Genomic DNA, 20,981 nt, shown 5'->3' on the forward strand with positions numbered 1-20,981 from the left:
AAAAAAAATATGACTTTATTGAAATTTTAAATGAGTATTTTCTGCAGAAACTTAAAAGATACAATAGTTTTAATCGTGATAAACGGCGCTGTTGTAAATATCTTGCACCCGTGCGAAGTTAGGTCACGTCGCTAGTATAACGTTATATCCACAACATATAATGGAGGGAAAACCGTGTACAAAGTTTTTTGCGTTTGCGACTTATTTGGAAACTTCGCTGTCAATAGAAAAAATCTTGCTACGCAACAATTCTGTTCTTATTTTGTAGCTTGGCTAATAATTTTGCCGCCAAATAGCCAAATTTTGGGATTGTTTGTGTAGCCATAGATAGAGAAAACAACTTTACTCTTATTCTTTATCTATGCAGATATACATGGAACAAACTCCCTTCCCACATACAAGAGAGTCGTTCTATTATCTATTTCAAGAAAAGGTTGAAATTACTTTTTTCCCCATTGAGTCATAATTTTAATTTTTCATTTTTCTAATTGAACTGTCTTACAAACCTTAAGATCATTAAACTAAATTTCTAATGTAGGTAGTATATTAATTTATTTTAACATTTATTATATGAGTAGGTAGGTATTATATTTATTTATAGTATATGTATTTGCTTTCTGTTTTGGGTTGACTAGAAGAGATAAGTCCACCTTTGCTCTTTCTTCTTTAACAATGTAATTTACAAGTGCAATAAAGAATATATATATATATATATATATATATATATATATATATATATATATATATATATATATATATATATATATATATATATATATAATTTATTAAGAAAATTTGATAAGAGTGATCTTAATAACAGTAATAGAAGACTAAAGAATATTTTTTAGAGTTCTTGTGTTTGTATGTAATTCTATATGTTCGTATTGGTATCACACGAAAACTACCGAACCAAATGATGTGCTAGTTGCAACCGTATTCATGAAGGTCTTATTTAAAATCCAGTGTGCATTTTATCTTGATATGTCAACGAGAAATAATGAATTTCATTGGTTTTCTGCTTCCAAAATCCACGTATACGAAAGGCGCGAGGTAACACTAGTGTAACATAAAATTTAACAAGGTTTTATTTACCAAAAAACACAAGTAGCTCGCATTACGTTAGAAAGCGCGGAAGGTGCAAATGGACCAAGGAATTTCGTTTACAGGAAAGCACAGGATTACTGGGATGCCGCTACAAGACCGTTTGTTATTCCAGCACCGTTTTATATTTCGAATTCCTTGTATATTTTGGACGGTTTTCATGTTAATGTAAAGTGATATTAATAACTTTGTATACTTTTTTTCAAACGTAATATTATCATGAATGTTTTGTAAATACAACAATTATATAGGTGATAGATAGATGGAGAGGTACTCTTTATTGCTTCCTTCAAAAGATTACAGTAGTAAACTTATAGCTAAAAGCGATATCTTCCAGGCAATCTTTGGATAGAGAGGAGAGGGAGACTTTGTAATAAAGTCGATTGCTTGGGTACCTCTGTCCCATTAGTGTTTCTACCGTGAAGCAGTTGTGTTTGCATGGCTGCGTTTCGGTTTGAAGGGCGTGAATTTACTGGGTACAGAGGAATACCATCTGAGTCCTCAGGAATGGCAACACATGGGGAGTACCATGGGCGAAACAGTATTCTGATTCTGTTATGTCCATGGTACTGCTCATGTCCATAGGGGACGGTTACCACTTTCCATCAGGTGGGCCGTCAGCTTGTTTGCCAATCTAAGTTGTATAAAAAAAACCTGAGTGTTCGCGGGAGTAATCTTCTCTGAAATCGCATTGTACGTGACCATTCTAGTTCTAAGGTGTGAGGATAGATTCTTTGTCGATGGCGAGCGGTGCGATGGTGAAAGGTGGCTGTACAATTATTTTTTTATATATATATATATATATATATATATATATATATATATATATATATATATATATATATATATATATATTACTAATACTAATATTATATAATATATATAATTATTTGAATACATAACACAACATAAGCTGCGCTTATGTGCTTACTTTAAGTATAAGAATATTTATCTTTTTGTTTAATTTATTTGTATATAAATGAAAGTATCTAGCCAGTGTCTATGCAATTGTTCTGGGAGCTTTGTCCGATGAATATGCAGAGAGGAGTTGCTCAGATCAAGATCACCCGAGACGAGATGTCATGTATATTTATGATCTGCAAGGGGTGTTATGCATTTCATTTGGTTATTTGTGATGTTTTATTTGTATAGTTTGCATATTTTATGATAAATTGTCTATGTTGTAAATTGTGAGTGGAATTACACTTTTTTTTATTTTTTTTATATAACTTAGAATGGCAAACAAGCTGACGGCCCACCTGATGGAAAGTGGTAACCGTCGCCTATAGACATGAGCAGTACCATGAACATAACAGAGATGATACCCCCCATGCGTTGCCATTCCTAAGGACTCAGGTGTTATTCCTCTGTACCTAGTAAATTCACGCCATATCCCATGGATAGTATGTAGATATGTATATATAACCTCTTTTGTTTTCTTTTTTTTCTGTAGATATTTCAGTGAGACAAAAAAACCCTTCAATATACTGCGAAAATGGTGTTTTGAAAAAAAGGGTTCAGCACCCTGAGGGCAAACCGGGATCCAATCGCTGTCACTGCTTGTTTGTATATGGGTCAGGGCTCTATATTTTTTAAACGGAATGAGCTCCAGTTCTTGTAAAAAGTGACCTAAAAAAGTATTTTTAACTTACTTATTATTAATTTTGTCCGCGAGTTTGTCTAAAATAGAACTGCAATTTGGTACTATATCTTGGATTAATATATACTTTACGTATAATCTAACACATTCATTTCAGGCATGAACTATCTTTTCATACCTACTGCACTCCAAGCTAGGAATTGTTTTTTAATTTTTGGTTACATTTTAAACATTTCTTAAATATAGAGTATCATTGTTGTGGGTAGATATATTTGCTAACAAATCATACAAGCAGTTGCTGTGACAGATGAGAACGAGAAATTGGTAAGTAAATTGGTAGTCCGCATTATAAACCATTCCTCACCCCCCCCTCATTATTTATTAGGTTGTAACCTTTTTTTTATACAACTTAGAATAGCAAACGAGCTGACGGCCCACCTGATGGAAAGTGGTAACCGTCACCTATAGACATGAGCAGTATCATGGACGTAACAGAATATACTGTTACGCCCATGATACCTCCCATGCGTTGCCATTCCTGAGGGCTCAGGTGTTAGGTAACCTAAGATTGTCACATATTATAAATATTACTTTACCAATATTATAAATGTGAAATTGTGTTTGTTTGTTACAATTTCGTGCAGTAACGATTCGACCAAACATCGTTAAGATAAGCACATGGTATTTTGGATAGAGAAGGTGTTGAAGATTGCCACCTTCTTTACTTTAATAGCCATATATTATTTTTATTTTGTCAGTCACTCTTCTTCTTTTGTTTTTCTTTTGTTTTTTCATGGCATAATTTTCTATCAAATATACGGAAGCAATTTATTATTACAAGACAATTATTTATTTATTGTTCACCATAAAATCGAGAAATCCGTCATACTCCCCAACAGAAGGATAGTTTTTCTTTTATCTTTTCAATCGATACATTCCGGTCACGCGAATGAAGTCGTGGCTAAGAACTGGTTACATTATAAAAAGCTATACTGTCTACAATTACAATTTTCTTAATACCAATAATGAAATCCAATTAATTCCTTTCAACGTTTCACTCGAATAAACAAAAATACACTAATTACTAATTCGTTTTATTAAAGAAAAACAGATTGGCCAAACTGTTTCTAATATTTAATTTACCCAACCAGGTCGACCTCCTCGCGGTTCCCCCTGGAAACTATTATGATTAATTCCTGATGAACTCATCATGATGGGCTAACTGGCCTATTTTCATTCTCATCTATCACCCTTCACTGGTGCTCCGCCAGCGTATCCCGTTAGCGCAGGCGGGATTACCATACCATTTTCACCCATAAAAAAAAACCCGTTAACGAGTATGACGGATGAGTCAGCCGTCACTGCGCTCAACCATATTTTAGGGAAGTCACTAACCCAGCCCACCACGCCGCCACATGTCTGGATATTTTAGTGAGCATGACTTACTCAAGGCCCCCAAACACGTCATACCTAAATTAAGTTCATACATACTACAGTTACAGTAAAAGCTGGTAAGAATAAGTGTTCTATTTTTAAATAATTGATGAAAATGGTAGTGTTGGTAATAAGAGCCTGCGCAGCGCAGACACTATCATTAATCTATGTAACCAACTGTTTATATTGTGATAATCACATTATTGGAATGTTCTATTTTTAAACAAAAAAACGTTATTCATGGAAAAAATAAAAACTGTTCTCCTTCTAAATAAATTAATTATAATAATTAAAAAAGCGACGGATTGCGGAAGATCGGCAACTGCGTGTTGCATATTTCTATCTAATATGCTGTATTTAATTTTGCTTAGGGATTACATTTTATTGTATTGTATTCGCCGTTAACTGTCCACTGTTGAACATAGCTTCCCCCATAAAGAGACTTTTGCCAGTAGTAGCCACGCTTGGCAAGTAAGTTGGCAACCGCAGATTGACTTTTGGTGATGTTTTAAGAGGGACACTGCTACACTTTCGTCGACCGTAGCTCCCTTAGTCGCCTTTTATGACACCCATGGGAAAGGAAGGGGTGGACGATTCTAGACCGGGACTTACATGGCTTAGGTGTTATATATAATATATTGATAATATATGTATATAGATGTTGTATCTATCTTCATTAAAGCTTTATCAAAAGCGACCACTTTTGCAGGACGCATTTTAATTGAATACTGTTAACACTGTAATTTAAGCTTAGTAATTTCTTTATTAATTTTCTTTTTCTTTCTTTCACGCACAACCACTCTTTGGAATCAACTTCCAGCAGTAGTATTTCCGAACCGATACGACATCATAACCTTTAAGAAACACCTGCAATGCCGTTGGTGTTATGGGTGATCATGAGCGGCGGTAGTCACTTACCATCAGGTGAGCCGCATGCTCGTTTGTCCCCTGTGTTATAAAAAAAATCAATGGAATACTTGCGACAAAATTTGAATGCGACCACAATTTTCGGTCGCCGATCTTCTGCGACGGATGATCCGTTGAATATGGTGTCAGCCTTACAGCTTTATCTGGAATTAGTAAAAGCAGTTATCGAGTTAAGATACTAAGATTAACCTAATTGCTGGGTTTCTGAATTATTAGAAGCATTAATACATTATTATTATGGTAGGGTGTCAAAGTGTTTACATATTTTGTGGCTATAACAACCCACACGAATTATCCAAAACTGTATAGGTAACTTATATCAACAAATTGTCGTTGCGTTTTCATATTGACATTCTAATAACTGGTTGTTTTGACCGCGTGAAGCTAAAATAGCTGTTCTCATTATTTATTACGCGTGCATATTAAATTGTGTATATTGGGTGCGATCTAAGATTATGAAATACATGCTATTTAGGCACGCGACTTCTTCTCCATTTCAAATACTAAGGTAATATCAAAATGGGATGACGACTTTTAAACTATCTTTTTAGTTTTCTAGAAATTGCGATCAAAATTGGTTCAGTAATTTAAATTTTTAAATCAATGTATAATATTGATTACCATAATTGAAGTTACTTTGTTTTGTGGTATAAAATTTTAAATGATTTCTTTCTATATTATATACAAATAGTAGTTCAGATTTAAAAACAATGCAACTTTGCATTTATGATATTTACTTTCTATCTCTGAGTGTACTATTTTTTTTACAACATAGTGGGCAAACGAGCATGCGGCTCACCTGACGGGAAGTGATTACCGCCACCCATGATCACCCACAACACCAACGGCATTGCAGGTGTGCAGGAATGTGTTCTTTTCTTGAAGGTTATGATGTCGTATTGGTACTATTTGCATTTTGTGAATCTCTAATCATCTGTTAACATCTCGTTTTCAACCAACTTTAAAAAGAACCCACCTTGGAAATCATGTCGGCCTTTATTCAAAAAACTTCGCCTTCTTCCCTTACCATGTATGTACATATATGAAATAGCAGTATTTGTTAAAAAATATTTTAGCAAATTTACTACTGCTATACAACAATACCCAAAAGAAGGAGGTTCTCAATTGTTTTTATATTTATCATCTCACAACTTCTCTTAACTCTAATTAAGTTAGTTGTAAGCTAACTTAGAAAGTACTTTTTTATTTGAAAGGATATACTTACAGAATGATCTCATAGAATTTTTAATTAAATCGATTTAGCAGTTTAATTTGTAAATCTAAATAACTGGTTTTACTACAGTTGAAGTTAGTTTTATTGTGCAACAAAATTTAATTACTAAAACTTATTGTCAGTCATGCATTTCCATACACATATCTGAAAAAATCAGGTTTAGTATGTACGTAAATTTTCGAGATTATTTTTCAAAATTGTTAACTACGTTGTCCATTTCTTTTTTTTTACGTATACCGCGTTCAACGACTCAACTCTCGGCTTGATGGAACGAAATTTGTATATAGCTCGTAGCGTGTACATTTAAATGGTCATTTTTCGTTCAACCTGTATTAATATCATGGTGAAAATGACAGATCGCGTTTGCTCCTACGTCACCCTAGAATTATGGGTATTGATTGATATGAAAATAATTATGGCGGAAGTGCGTACTCAACTAATTTGTACCTACCGCCATATTTGTTATGAATCAACTTAAAATTTGTTTTTATAGACACATTGTTTTTGTTATCGAATTAAGTAATTTAAAACAAAAAATGTGTAACATTACAAATCGTAATGAAGTAATAATATTGGAGATACATAGAGACTGATGGTCGTGTGGTAGAATAAGCCACACTTTCCTATTCCGTGGGTGTTGTAAGAGGCGACTAAAGGGAGGACGAGGGATGGGCAGCAGTGTCCTTCTAAATTTATATATATATATATATATATATATATATATATATATATATATATATATATATATATATATATATATATATATATATATATATATATATATATATATATATTATACAACTTAGAATGGCAATCAAGCTGACGGCCCACCTGATGGAAAGTGGTAACCGTCGCCTATAGACATAAACAGTACCATGTTGAGTATACTGTTACGCCCATGATACCCCCATGCGTTGCCATTCCTGAGGACTCAGGTGTTATTCCTCTGTACCCTGTAAATACACGCCATATCCCACCCTTCAAACCGAAACACGGCCATGCAAACACAACTGCTTTACGGTTAGAACACGAATGGTAACTACTGGTAAAACTTCCCTTATGGGGAAGGCTTATGTCCAGCAGTGGACAGTTAACGGTTAAAATAATAATAGTAATAATTTGTTGTGAATGTACCTAAAATTTGTTTTTATAAGCACACTGTTTTTTATTGAATTTAAATAAGTAATTTAAAAATAAAAATGCGTAATATTATAATTCGGGATGAAATAAAAATATTCAATATATATATAGATATATAGATAAATGGTGTATAGAGAATGAAATATGGCGTTGAAAATACAGTGCATTCAGCCAAATTATGCATTCTAACCGTCTAGTGACATATATCAGGATTTCTTAAAGTGGGGTTCCACGGATCTGGGGAGGTGTGGGTGAAGTCTTAGGTGTCCGTAGCATGTGTATCACGGGTCCCCAGTAGGTCAGTTGACTGTAAAAATATGTACTCTTCTCTCATTGAGACCAAACAGCAGCATTCTTCTTATTAAAATAGTCGTAAGTGTTAAGAAACTACCAATAGTAGTTTTTCTTTTAATATAAAAATACCTTTTTTTCTTTTCCTAAATTATAGAACCTAACTAAAATATTTTTTGACATTCGTTCTTGTTGTATTAGCTGTTAACTGTATCACTGCTGAACACAGCCTCCCCCATTAGGGGGAGGTTTGCTAGTAGTTGTCACGCTTGGTAGCCGGATTGGCAACCGCAGTTTGGCTTTTGGATGTTTTAAGAGGTGTACTGCTGCCTATTTCTCCACGACAGGGATCTTTGGAATTTTTACATACGGGCAATCGTGTAGGACCATGTTACTGCTCCATAAGACAGCGCTGGTGAAACGCACTGGTTAAAGATCTTCATCTTCAAACATTGAGGTATTTTGGGTTTTTTTTTATACAACTTAGAATGGCAAACAAGCTGACGGCCCACCTGATGGGAAGTGGTAACCGTCGCCTATAGACATGAGCAGTACCATGGACATAACAGAGTGTACTGTTTCGCCCATGATACCCCCATGCGTTGCCATTCCTGAGGACTCAGGTGTTATTCCTCTGTACCCTGTAAATACACGCCATATCCCATTCTTAAAACCGAAACACAGCCATGCAAATACAACTGCTTCACGGTAGAAACACGAATGGGACAAAGGTACCTAAGCAAACGACTTTTGTACAAAGTCTCCCTCTGGTTAAAGGATGTAGCATAGTTCCCTCTGGTGAAAAGATATAGCATAAAATAGGTAATATGTATAAATAATATTATAGTACATATAAACTATAGGAATGGAATTAAGAATACGAATTAAGGGGTATTTTTTTTAATCTAAGATCTTAAAGCTCATTTTTCGTTTTATAACATCGCCCTTGTTGTAGTAGATCGTTTACTTCTAGGCCATTTTTGAATTATAGTTATTGGTATGTACATAATTATGGGGCTGGTGTATGGCCAGCTTATTTACATTGCCATAATCTGTGTAGGTCGGTACTAAATTATATTTATTTAACGAATAATAGCAGTAGGTAAATAATATCACATAATTAAGTTCACGCAATGAGTCATACGCTGTACTCGTAATGAAATAGAATTGTTAGGTAACATGCAAAGGATTTACGTCTCTGAGCCCTCCATTCGAATTTGCATTTAAATGAAATTGTTTCATGATTCTCCGGTGGGTGTTAACATCGGGCGGACCGTATGGTTAATTATCATGTTTGTTATATTTATATTTAAATATGTTATATTTAAACTGGCTTCATGCTTGATAGTTCGTATGTGTGGATTTCAAAAGCAATAAAATAGTTAAATTTTAGATGGCGTATTAAGACGAAATGTATATCAGTTTTTAAGTTGGATCTTCGTGAATATAACTGTGAAACTACATCCAATTTTATACAGTAATTTTTGCGTGATATCGGAACAAACACACAGACAGACAGACTAACAGAAAAACAATTAACTTTATTGATTTGGCTTTTATTACTCTTATCAAGACTCCTTACATAAATTTTTCTTCAATATTTCCCACGTAGTAACATCGCTAATTTACAATTTTATTATATTAGTATGATGAAAATAAATGATTATTAAAAATTTAGTTTTTTTAACTAAATTTAATTTTTAGTTTTTTTTTAATGGACTTGAACGGCTCTATTGTACCAATCTATCTTACTCTCATTTTATTGGTAAAAGTATCAATAGCACATATTGTATTTTAACGTTACCGGTTTAACTTGACGCGAGCGCGAGCCTGGCTGTGCGCCTGGTCTACTGAGCGCGAACTGTACGTATTCGTATCACAGCTGCTCATGATTAAGGATCATGAATTGATACCGAAAGTAGTTTATGTGTCATTAGAGCTTTCTCGCTCTAATTAACCCTAAGTTAAACACAACCCATTTTATTGCCCATTAACTCACAATTGGTTACCCATTAGTTGTATATCATCTAAATTTTATTACCCTTACTTATTTAAAATTAATAACTCTTAAAAATTCATTTTAGTTGAGATTCCTGCTGATATCTCTTAGTGAAATTTTATATTTTCCGTATAGAATGAAGAGAAGAAGAGTCGAGAAGAGAACATTAAATCTTCTACACAATAACTGAACACGCTCTCTTACTATCTAATTTTTTGCCCTTTTTCCATTGATATTTCTTTGGAAAAATATTTAATTTTGGGCGTAAAACACTCTATTAAAAGCAAACTAATGATTCCATCTTTAATTGAAATAATCAAAATATCTTTAAACTATAGAATCCTAGCAGCTAAGTTTCTTTGAATCCTCACTACGAATTATATTCTATTTGGAAGTTTAAAGGGAATTACAGTTTGAAATGAGCTCTTCAAAGCAATATCTGATGATGAACACTTCAATAAGTTAAGCAGAAGTTATGAAATATTGATGAACGGTTGACGTGTGAGACAGATGCGTAGGCGAGACTCTATCTACAAAGTACATATCGTCAAATTTGTTTATCATTACCATCGATATAAAAATATTATAGATTCACATGTCAACAGAAATATTGCAATCAAAATTTTCTGGTATTAAAACTAAATTGTATACTGTTTGGTCCCAGTATAGAGTAGGCATGCCTTCTTTTCTTGTGGGTGTCGTAAAAGACTGAGGGAACTTAAAGGTCGACGGATGGGCAGTAGCGTCCTTCTTGAAACATCACCAAAGTCTAACTGCTGTTGTCAATCTGATTGCCAAGCATGGCAACTATTGTAAAACTCCCCAATTTATGGGGGAAGCCTTTGTTCAGCAGTAAACAGATAACGGTTGATCCGATGGTGATAGGGATGAAAATTAAGAAAGATGTGTCGTAGTACAGTGACTCGAATGAAAATTAAAAGAAAAATGTATTTATCGTGAAACTTGTTTGTCACCAAAGTAGTATAAAAACATTCATCTATATATTTAAAAATAAAAACAAAACTAGCGACTTTACAAAAATGGTTAGAAATAAGTGAATAATTTAATTGAATGTGCTTTATTTACAGTACCGTTTTACAATCTGTGCGTCTTGGGCTTTCTCTATATCAATGATTACTCCATTGACATTTTTAGTCTGGATAAAATATGCAATAAAGTGAGTGCCGTTCGTAAAATAATTTTTATGTTTTAGATATTTTGGAATAAAAAAGAGCTTAAAACAATTTAAACTCAAGTTTGCTAGTGGTTGCCAGATTTAGCAGGCGGGTTGGCAACCATAGTTAGGCTTTGGTGATGTTTTAAAATTATTGGACATCCATTACAAATTTTGTACAAAGTCTCCCATCTGGTGAATTTGTATTCAATGGCTAGGAATTTTCCTATTTTTATTTTGTTTTATTTTGGGAACAAATGCAGAGAAGAAGTTTTATATTAATAAGGTATATATTAATAAAAGAGTTTATCACAATGCCAATAATCGTTAAGATATGTAGAAAAACTTTTGAGTATTTTGTTTTTGCATTCATTTTTGCAAACCCTTATTAAAATGTCCTACAACTCGTTTGCTTTACAATAATATAAACGTTTCATCGTACGTACGGAATTCAGATCAGAATCGGAATTATGTTTCATGGTAGACCCATTGAACTTTTATCCTTAAAATGTGTAGGTATGTTAATCTGAAACCACATTACATTTTCACTTGTTCCATAGCATACAATGTTATATTGTAATGGATCAGTTTTATATCATAATAAAATATATATATTTTAACGGTCCAATCACCATATCCAGTCGGATAAAGTTGATTTAATACTACAAATATGATATATGAAAGGATGTGAATACATACAATTTGCGGAAACTCAAGTGAAATATGATTCTTTTGGCATTTAACCAGCAGCAGTTTACTGAACAATGTAATAGTGCTATAAGCAACTAGAAGACAGTATTAACTTTTTATAATCCACTTTGTTGCGATTTAAAATAAAAGTGATACATTGATGATTGATGAACATATTTTTGGCGGGAACTTAAACTACTCTGTGACAATGTTATTTGAAACGGAACGCACTGCATAGAGGGGCAAAGTACGATCGATAGGGCATTTTGGGTGCGAAAAGGTTTTAAATTAAATCACCAATATTTGAGTGGGTAAAAAGGAACGTCATGCATTGATGTTCAAAGTACGATTCACAGGGGTAATTCGGGCTTGAGGTTTTAAACCAACCTGCCAATGTTTGAATAGGTGAAATGTACCGTCTTGTACTGTTGGCTAAAATATGATTAGGACAAATTAGGTTTGCAAAGGTTTTAAACAAACTCACCAATATTTCACTGGGTGAAATAGGACATCCTGCATTTGCGAGCAAAGTACTACAGATAGGGCAATTTGAGTTCGCGGTTGAAGATTTTAAATTCACCTGTCAATATGAGTGAGTAAAAAGGAACATGATTTACTGATGTTAAAAGTATTATTAGAAGTAATTTGGGCTTAAGAAGGTTTTTTTATACAACTTAGAATGGCAAACAAGCTGACGGCCCACCTGCTGGAAAGTGGTAATCGTCGCCTATAGACATGAGCAGTACCATGGACTAACCTGCTTATGTTTGACTAGATGAAATGTAACACCTTGTACTGTTGGGTAAAGTATGATTAAGGCTATTTAGGTTAGAGAAAGTATTAAACAAATCCACCAATATTTCAATAGGTTAAATAGGATATCCTCCATTCACGGACAAAGTTGACTTACAGGGCAATTTAAGTTTGCAATAGTTCTAAACTAACTTTCCATATTTCTTTATGTATGTGTATTGTGGACACAAATAAATATTTACCAGTTGAGATAAATTTGCCTTAATAAACATGTTAAATTATTTATTAAGGTAAGATTTTGATTCAGTAAATAATAATAAATTTTAAATAAATCTGTTTAATTACTTAAGTATAATTAAGTAACAATCATTTAAATATGTTTAGGTAATTTCCTATTTTTAATATTAGTAAGATTTTTTAAATACTTTTTGACGATCTTGTCCATGTAATTGTTCAACATACTGCCACACATTTCAATGGTCCATGGTTACATCCCCACACAATATAAATATTTGTATTAATCTGGGTGTTTTTTATTGCCGTGTGGTTTCGGCATAGAATGGGAAATAAAATATCTGTCTACCCATCTATATATATCTATCTATTATTGTTTATGTATTGATAAAAAGACATTCTATGTGTTAATACAGTATACGAGTATAATGGCTGACATTAATCAGCAGTTTATGTCGTATGGTCCCGGCGTAGAATTGACCACCCCTTCCTTTCACGTGGGTGTCGTAAGAGATGACTAAGGGAACTTAATTTTATGGTCGAAGGATAGGCAGTAGTGTCTCTCTTAAAATATGTCCAAGGCCTAACTGCGATTTCAAATCCGCCTGTTAAGCGTAGCAACTACTTGCAAGATTCTCCCTTATGGGGGAGCCTTATTTTTAACAATGGACTGTTAATTAATACGGTATGATATAAAAATGGGTTTTTTATGTTATAATATGTATTTAAATACTTATAATCAATCAGTCAAGGTCTTCTGGTAGGAGGGATAGATGGGGGCCTCGGAGCGGACTCCTCTGCCTCGGCTTCAACCCCGGGGGTAATTACCCCCGGTTTGCTGGGTCTAAGCAGTCTCCATAACGAGAGGCGTGGTTTTCTTTCATCATTTAATTGGTGGTTGTCATATTTGTTGTGGGCAGCTTGGAGTAGGATCCCATCTTTTCTCTTGCAGTAATTTTTTTTATTTATAAAAAACTATACCGGGGTATTGTATTATTATTAATGAATATATATGTGGATATTAAACACACGTAATTCAAGCTTTATTCACTTTGGAACTAGATGGCGTTGTGTAATATGTAGTCAGTGGAATTTATTATTATTTGTACGGGGAACCAATATTAGGTTCCTAATGAACGTACTGCGGTTTGATCAAAGATACGTTAAAAGGGACGAGGGCTGACCTTTAGCTGTGATGTAGTAAACTGCATCCACCAGTAGGTACCTCTGTGTCTCTGCTGACGGCAATTATTGCATCCAGGGCCTTGCAACGCTTCTTCTCGGCCAAAGGTTGTCTCCGTCTTGAGAACAGTGGAAGAGGACTGTATCAGCGGTGTATCATGGTCTATCCAGCGTGAATAGATGATAGGAAAACCAAAGACGTTCAGCTACGATGAAGCGGAGTTTCATACGCAGTCAAGGAGGGCGGTTTCCATCCAGCGTGGGCGGATATCAGCGGAAATACGACAACCGTCCGACGATGTTGCGTCATAGGCAGTTATGGTAATACTGGTATATACAGCAAAAGAATTATGACGGCGGGGCGTATATAATATAAGAGTAGGGTAGATTAATTTAAAAATTGACAGTGTCAACATTATTATTATTATTTTCATCCAAACAAAGGCCCCGAGGGCCTACCATGAAGTGTTTTCCGAAATTTCGGAGTCAAACGAAACACAAAATTTGATGTTAAAATTACATAATACATGCTGTTTGGAAATATTAAAAATGTTAAAATATTGTTCCTTTGAACTTTTATGATAGGATGTATGATAAACGAAATTCCATTTATTGATCCGATTTTGGTATGACCAAAAACACGACATTGAGTCCGAAATTTTGGAATTTCATTTCATGGTACACCCGCTGGTTATAGCTAGTCCTGTACACACAAATTAATTAACTAAACGCCCGTTGCTTTGTTGTGGATGGTTCCTATTATATAAAAGCATCACGATTGTGTTCTTCCATTTGGTCCTAACAGATATGTACATGTTGTGTTTGTTCCATTAATTCTATTAATGCGTCCATTATGATTATAATGGGCCACGTGTATAACAGACAGACAAAATATCGTTTGGATTATGTTTTTATATGAATACAAAATTTTATCTGTGATTTTGTCCGCGTGATCGTTATATGTTGTTTGTTCGGTTATAAGTGTTTTGTCAGAATTAAAGTTATTGTTTTTGCAAGGTTTGTTCGTATATTTGTTTCGCGATAGGTTTCTTTGTCAATTCTAAACATTTATTCATGTTTTTTTTTTTTAATTATGTTAATTTTTTATTCGATGTCTATTACGATATATACGTATGTAACGGGAAGATAATGAACTCAGTGTGTTTATGTCGTTTAGGCCAATTGTTTCGACATTATTTGAGAGTCTTTTTCATGAGGCGTTTGGCGTTTTGCTTCACAACGCCTCGTATTTTTGCGTCACTTTTTTTATACAACTTAGAATGGCAAACAAGCTGACGGCCCACCCGATGGAAAGCGGTAACCGTCGCCTATAGACACGAGCAGTGTCATGGATATAACAGAGTATACTGTTTCGCCCATGATACCCACCATGCGTTGCCATTCCTGAGGACTCAGGTGTTATTCCTCTGTACCCTGTAAATTCACGCTATATCCCACCCTTAAAACCGAAACACAGTCATACAAACACAACTGCTTTACGGTTGAAACACGAATAGGACAGAACACGAATAGCAAACGACTTTTGTACAAAGTCTCCCTCTGGTATTTATACTATAGTATTAACATATATTTTAGTACCCAGTAATGTCATTTTAACATCGTACTCTTTAAACCATAACATAGCTATGCAAAGAGAGCTGTTTAAAAAAACGGGTTCAATGAAGGTTTCTGATTTTATACTTTCCTCAGGTTAGAAGTTGAATGAAAGTCCACAAGGATGAACGTTCAACTAGCGCACTAGCGTTCACCCATCTAATAATTCCGGAGCTGTGTGGCATGATTTGATTTCTTAGCCGTCCTGTTTCAGTTGCAGCGAGTGGACGAAGTTCACAAATCTAGTTACAGGAAAGTTTCTAATCGACCCAGTTCCGAAACTACAATGAAATCAGTTGCGCGCGTACCGGATTGTGGCGCTAGCAACTTAATATTAAGTGACAGTTGGTTGATAAGCCTTATGTACCAGATTTACGATTATGTCGCCTGTTCTGAACCGATTTCAATAATTCTTTTTGCAATCGCTAAACTTTGCTGTGTTAGTCTTCTTTGCAGAATAAAAGACTGTTTGTTGCGATACACTTGTCTTATATATATATATATATATATATATATATATATATATATATATATATATATATATATATATATATATATATTTATAGGGATAAACACTTATCCCTTTATGGGATAAGTCCGCCATTGTATATTAAATCATTTATCAGTGCTTAATTTGAATTATGTACAATAATGATTTTACAATACAATACAATACTTGTTTTTACCGAAAAGCAGTTATGCTTGCATGTCTGTGTTTTGGTTTGAAGGATGGGTATGGCAGTGAAATTAGAGGAACAACATCGTAGTTCTCTGGCATGGCAAATAACAACGCATGAAGGGTACTGTAGGTATGATAGTATATTTTGTTATATGCCAGTGGATCTAGGTGGCTCAGGACCGTTCCTTATGGCAGTCTATGGTGGAGGCCTATGCCCCGTAATGGACGTATAGTATATTATATTATTGTTCATAGCTTTACTCATGTTACAGATAATATAATACTATACTAGTACTCATGTCTATCTCTCATGACGACGATTGCCAGCTTGGCTTAATAATATTAATTTAATTTAAATAACTATATTAATCAAAATAAAATATAGTAAAAAATAATTAAGAAAACATTAAGAGTACCTATAAAATAAAATTACGTAAGTATATGTTTCAAATTCTGGGAATAAAATATCATATTCAACAGTCGTCCGTATATTTAGAGCAATAGACCGAAACGTTGAATATTATGTTAGATTTATTAAACAATTCTTAGTACTTGTATAATATTATTTGTCACATGACTTTAACGACTCTAACGTGATAGCAAAATAAATGAGGCTAATCCATTATACAGTGCGTGTTTACGCATAAATATTGTTACTGAATTTTCTTACCAAATAATATCTTAGAATTAATATTCTAACTTGGCACAAGAGAAATTTTAGAATGGCAACATTGGTAACTATAAGTACTTGTATAATTTAAGGCAACGTTTAGACGAATATGTAAATTAAGATTACATTTTTATAAGTTAGAACATATTTGTATTAGCAAAATAAAAAAAAAATTTTGATCAATAAACATTTTCACAAAAAGTAAATACATTACCATAATTATAGAAAAAAAAATGTCCAAAGCGTCGATACCTTAGCTTTTTTTGTAACGGATAATAATGGAATGGCAACCCCACCTGCGTTAACCAGTGAGGGATGATAGGTGAGAATGAAAAGACAGGTCAGTTAGCCCATCGTCATGAATATAACTGGAATTCAATATGATGGTTTCCAGTGGAAATCGACTTAGCAGAATATATTGCTAGCTGTCCTATTGCTAGCCACATTACTAACAATTCCTTTCATTCCTACCTCAGCATTGTTAAATAATATATATTGTATATAGTAGTTACTTATATCGGCTTTTAATTATGAACCGCGCTCATGAATAAGGGTTCATGTAAAGCTGTATATTTAAACAACACATAATTACTCCTCTCCATCCAAAGGTTGCCTGGTAGAGATCGCTCTTAGCGATAAGGCCGCCCATTGTTTTCTCATTGTGATTATGTCTTGTAATTATTTATATTTATAATAAGTTTACTATTGTAATATTTTGGAGGAAACAATAAAGAGTATCTATATATCTATCTACATTGTACTCGTAGAATGTAATATTAGGATTTTTATTATCATCGGACTAAAATATTGTTTTTTTTTTCATACAACTTAGAATGGAAAACAAGCTGACGACCCACCTGATGTAAAGTGGTAACCGTCGCCTATAGACATGAACAGTACCATGGACATAACAGAGTATACTGTGACGCTCATAATACCCCCCATGCGTTGCCATTCCTGAGGACTCAGATGTTATTCCTCTGTACCCTGTAAATTCACGCGTAGGATTGTCTCTTGCTGGGTTTAAAAGCTTGGACAGACGAGACAAACTTCGTTTGCGTTAACTATAAAAATACGATAGTATCTATATATATGTATGTTTGCTTGTTACCTTTGAAGTCCAAGGATTTGTAATGAAATTTAATATATATCTTTCTCGTTCTTTAAACACTACGGGATGAATAAGATATACACTTATTATATTTTTATAAGCAATTTCAAAAAACGAAGGCAGAGACCTTTTTTTTCGATGTTTATTTCTTTTTTCAATTTTGTTTTATTACATATAATTAAAAGGACAGTAGGGACCGCCCTAGACAGACGTATGCTGACCAAATAGGCGACGTAATGAAGAAGGGCTAAATTAAAAGTACCCATAACCGGTGAGTGTGTTTAATAAATTTATGAATGTAGAGGAAGCGAAAAAGATCTGTTTGAAACGAAGCATTTGGCGTTCTATTGTTTCTGCCTACCCTAATGGGGGACAAGCGTGACAGATATGTATGTATATTATTAAATATAATTGGACAAAGGAGCATGCGGCTCACATATTCGTAAGTGGTTGTTACCTTTTTAAAAGGCCGGCAGCACACCTGCAATGCCGCTGGTGTTGTGGGTGATCATGGGCGGCGGTAGTCACTTACCATCCGGTGAGTCGCATGCTCGTTTGCCCCCTGTGTTGTAAAAAAAAGTGATTGTTACCGACCATAGACACCCGCAACATCAGAGAAATCAATTGTTTACCAGTAATATAGTGTTTCATAAAATAATATGTAACTATTGAATAATATTTACTTATAGTAATGTCGAAATGCAAAATTCTTGTTAATATTTCTTATCATGCTGTATGTACTTATATCATTACGTATATACGTTGGCTATGTTAACCACTTACCATCAGGTGGGCCGTATGCTCGTTTGCCACCTCAGTGGTATAAAAAAATCAAGCTTTGCAACTTGTGTATCTTGTATCTGTGTATTGTGTTGTGGGTTGAAAAAATAAAAAAATAATATTACGCGATTTTGTTGCTAATTTTGAACTCATTTTTACAAATTCTATGATGATTGAAATTACCGTTTTTCTTTGTAGAGCAAAGGAGCGCAACCTGAATTTATATATAAATGCGAGATTTCACGTTCTAGATAAAAATATTTACAATGTGCGGTATTTACGAAATATTTCGTCCTGTGTATGCATGCGTGTGCGCGTGTGTGCGTGTGCGTGCGTGTGCGTGTGCGTGCGTGTGTGTATTCGTGCGTGCGTGAGTGCAAGTGTCCGTGTGTGCGTGCGATAGGTGCAATACCCATGAAACAATATGTTCAATATGCTTTTTTTGTAAAGCCACGTTTCCTAGTCAATCAATATGCGCCGATCAAGTAGACAAATCGCGGATGGCTAGTACCAAAGTTAAAAAGTACTCATATTGTCTGAGCCGAATATCGTCCGACCAATGCTCTCTTTTATTTGGCAACTCGCCACGTAATAAAGGAAACACGAATCTTTCTGAAAGTCACCCTTTCACGATAAGTATTTGGACGTATAAATCGAACGGGAAACTCCTTACTTCTTTGTATAATAAGTGTTTATTTATTTACTAGCGATTCGCTCCGGGTTTGTATGTGTAGGCACTGTATATACAAACTTTCCGTAAAAATATCTGCAATATATAACACTAGCTGTATCCCGTGGTTTCGCACGCGTTAATCAATATATATTGTAATTCAAATTGTTACTTATTCATGTACTAAATTTCATTCAAGTCCGTTTAGAAGTTTTTGCGTGAAAGAGCAACAAACATCTATCCGTTCTCACAGACATTTACATTTGATGGAACAAGTATCAACATCTGTTATGTGGTTAAGAAGTAACCATCTTTTTCGATATGGACATGTGATATGAATGAAGAGTATCTTTTAAAATCACCGTGGTTTATTCTCGTGTAATTCGTCATGATAAAGCAAATGACCTATTTTCGTCTTCATTTACTCTCACTTATTGGTGCTTCGCCAATGTATACCGATAGTGCAGGCGGGATCACCATTCCACTTTCATCCATTAAAGAAAATATATGTTTTGTGTTTTCCTCTCCCATCCATCTACAGTCATAATCAATTCCGCATTCGCTCCCATTCTGGCCATATCATATTTCACACAGTCCATCCATGTCTTTTTAAGTCTTCCTCTGCCCTTATCATCCATCTTGCCATGCACATTTATTCTTTGCCTTTATAGCCATCCAGATTTATCTTCATACTTTTCAATTGACTTCCAAAAGAATGAGATTCTCAATATGGCTGTTTTTCTTTTTTGGATGTTTGTTACCTCGTAACTCTGTCAGTCCAAAACCGATATAGAAAGCTCTTTTATTTATCTGAAAGAATATACTTACAGTTTTGGTTCATAGAAATTCTATCAAAATCGATTTCGTAGTTTAATTTTTAGCTCAAAATAACTGTTTTTTTTTTTGTGGGACACAATCTTTAATATTATCACTTTATATTCAAGTAAAATCTATTCATATGTGTAAATGGGACATAATTTTACATTTACACGACATCATATCACGCTACAAATGTGAATACCATAAAAATAATTAACATAATGTTATAATATTTAACTGTATAATGACTTCCGTAAACTGATTACAATAATAAAAACTTGTTAATTGAACTTAACTTTCATGCGTTAAATACCGTTATATTTAGTTATTCAGCATATAGTAATAAGAATATCGGTTTGAAGGGTGGGATATGGCGTGAATTTACTGGGTACAGAGGAATAACACTTGAGTCCTCAGGAATGGCAACGCATGGGAGGTATCATGGGCGAAACAGTATACTCTGTTATATCCATGGAATTGCTCATGTCTATAGGCGACGGTTACCACTTGCCATCAGGTGGGCCGTCAGTTAGTTTGCTATTCTAAGTAGTATAAAAAAAAATACGAAAAGAAATTAACTGTTCTCATCTAATTACGGTTGTGCGGTTGCTAATCCGTCTGTCAAGTGTGGCAACCACTGGCAACCCCCTTAAGGAGGAGGATTATGTTCAGCAGTGGACAGTTAAAGGCGGATATGATGATGATGATGTCCTTCTAATGTTTGTACCCTAACAATATATGATCACAGTATACCCTGTTACGTCCATGGTACTGTTCATGTTTACCAGAGGGAGACTTTGTACAAAAGTCGATTGCTTGGGTACCTCTGTTCCATTCGTGTTTCAACCGTGAAGCAGCCGTGTTTGCATGGCTGTGTTT

At 34.3% G+C, this 20,981-nt stretch overlaps 1 protein-coding gene across 2 annotated transcripts in view; it reads left to right on the forward strand.

Annotated features, from left to right (window-relative positions):
- The window catches only part of LOC116413252 (lachesin-like), a 164,632-nt gene that overhangs the window by 59,576 nt on the left and 84,075 nt on the right, over positions 1-20,981 (forward strand). The gene's annotated exons all lie outside the window — the stretch shown is intronic.

The sequence above is a fragment of the Galleria mellonella genome, unplaced genomic scaffold (genome assembly GCF_026898425.1).
Source record: "Galleria mellonella isolate WM207_F2 unplaced genomic scaffold, CSIRO_AGI_GalMel_v1 utg332, whole genome shotgun sequence".
NCBI lineage: Eukaryota > Metazoa > Arthropoda > Insecta > Lepidoptera > Pyralidae > Galleria > Galleria mellonella.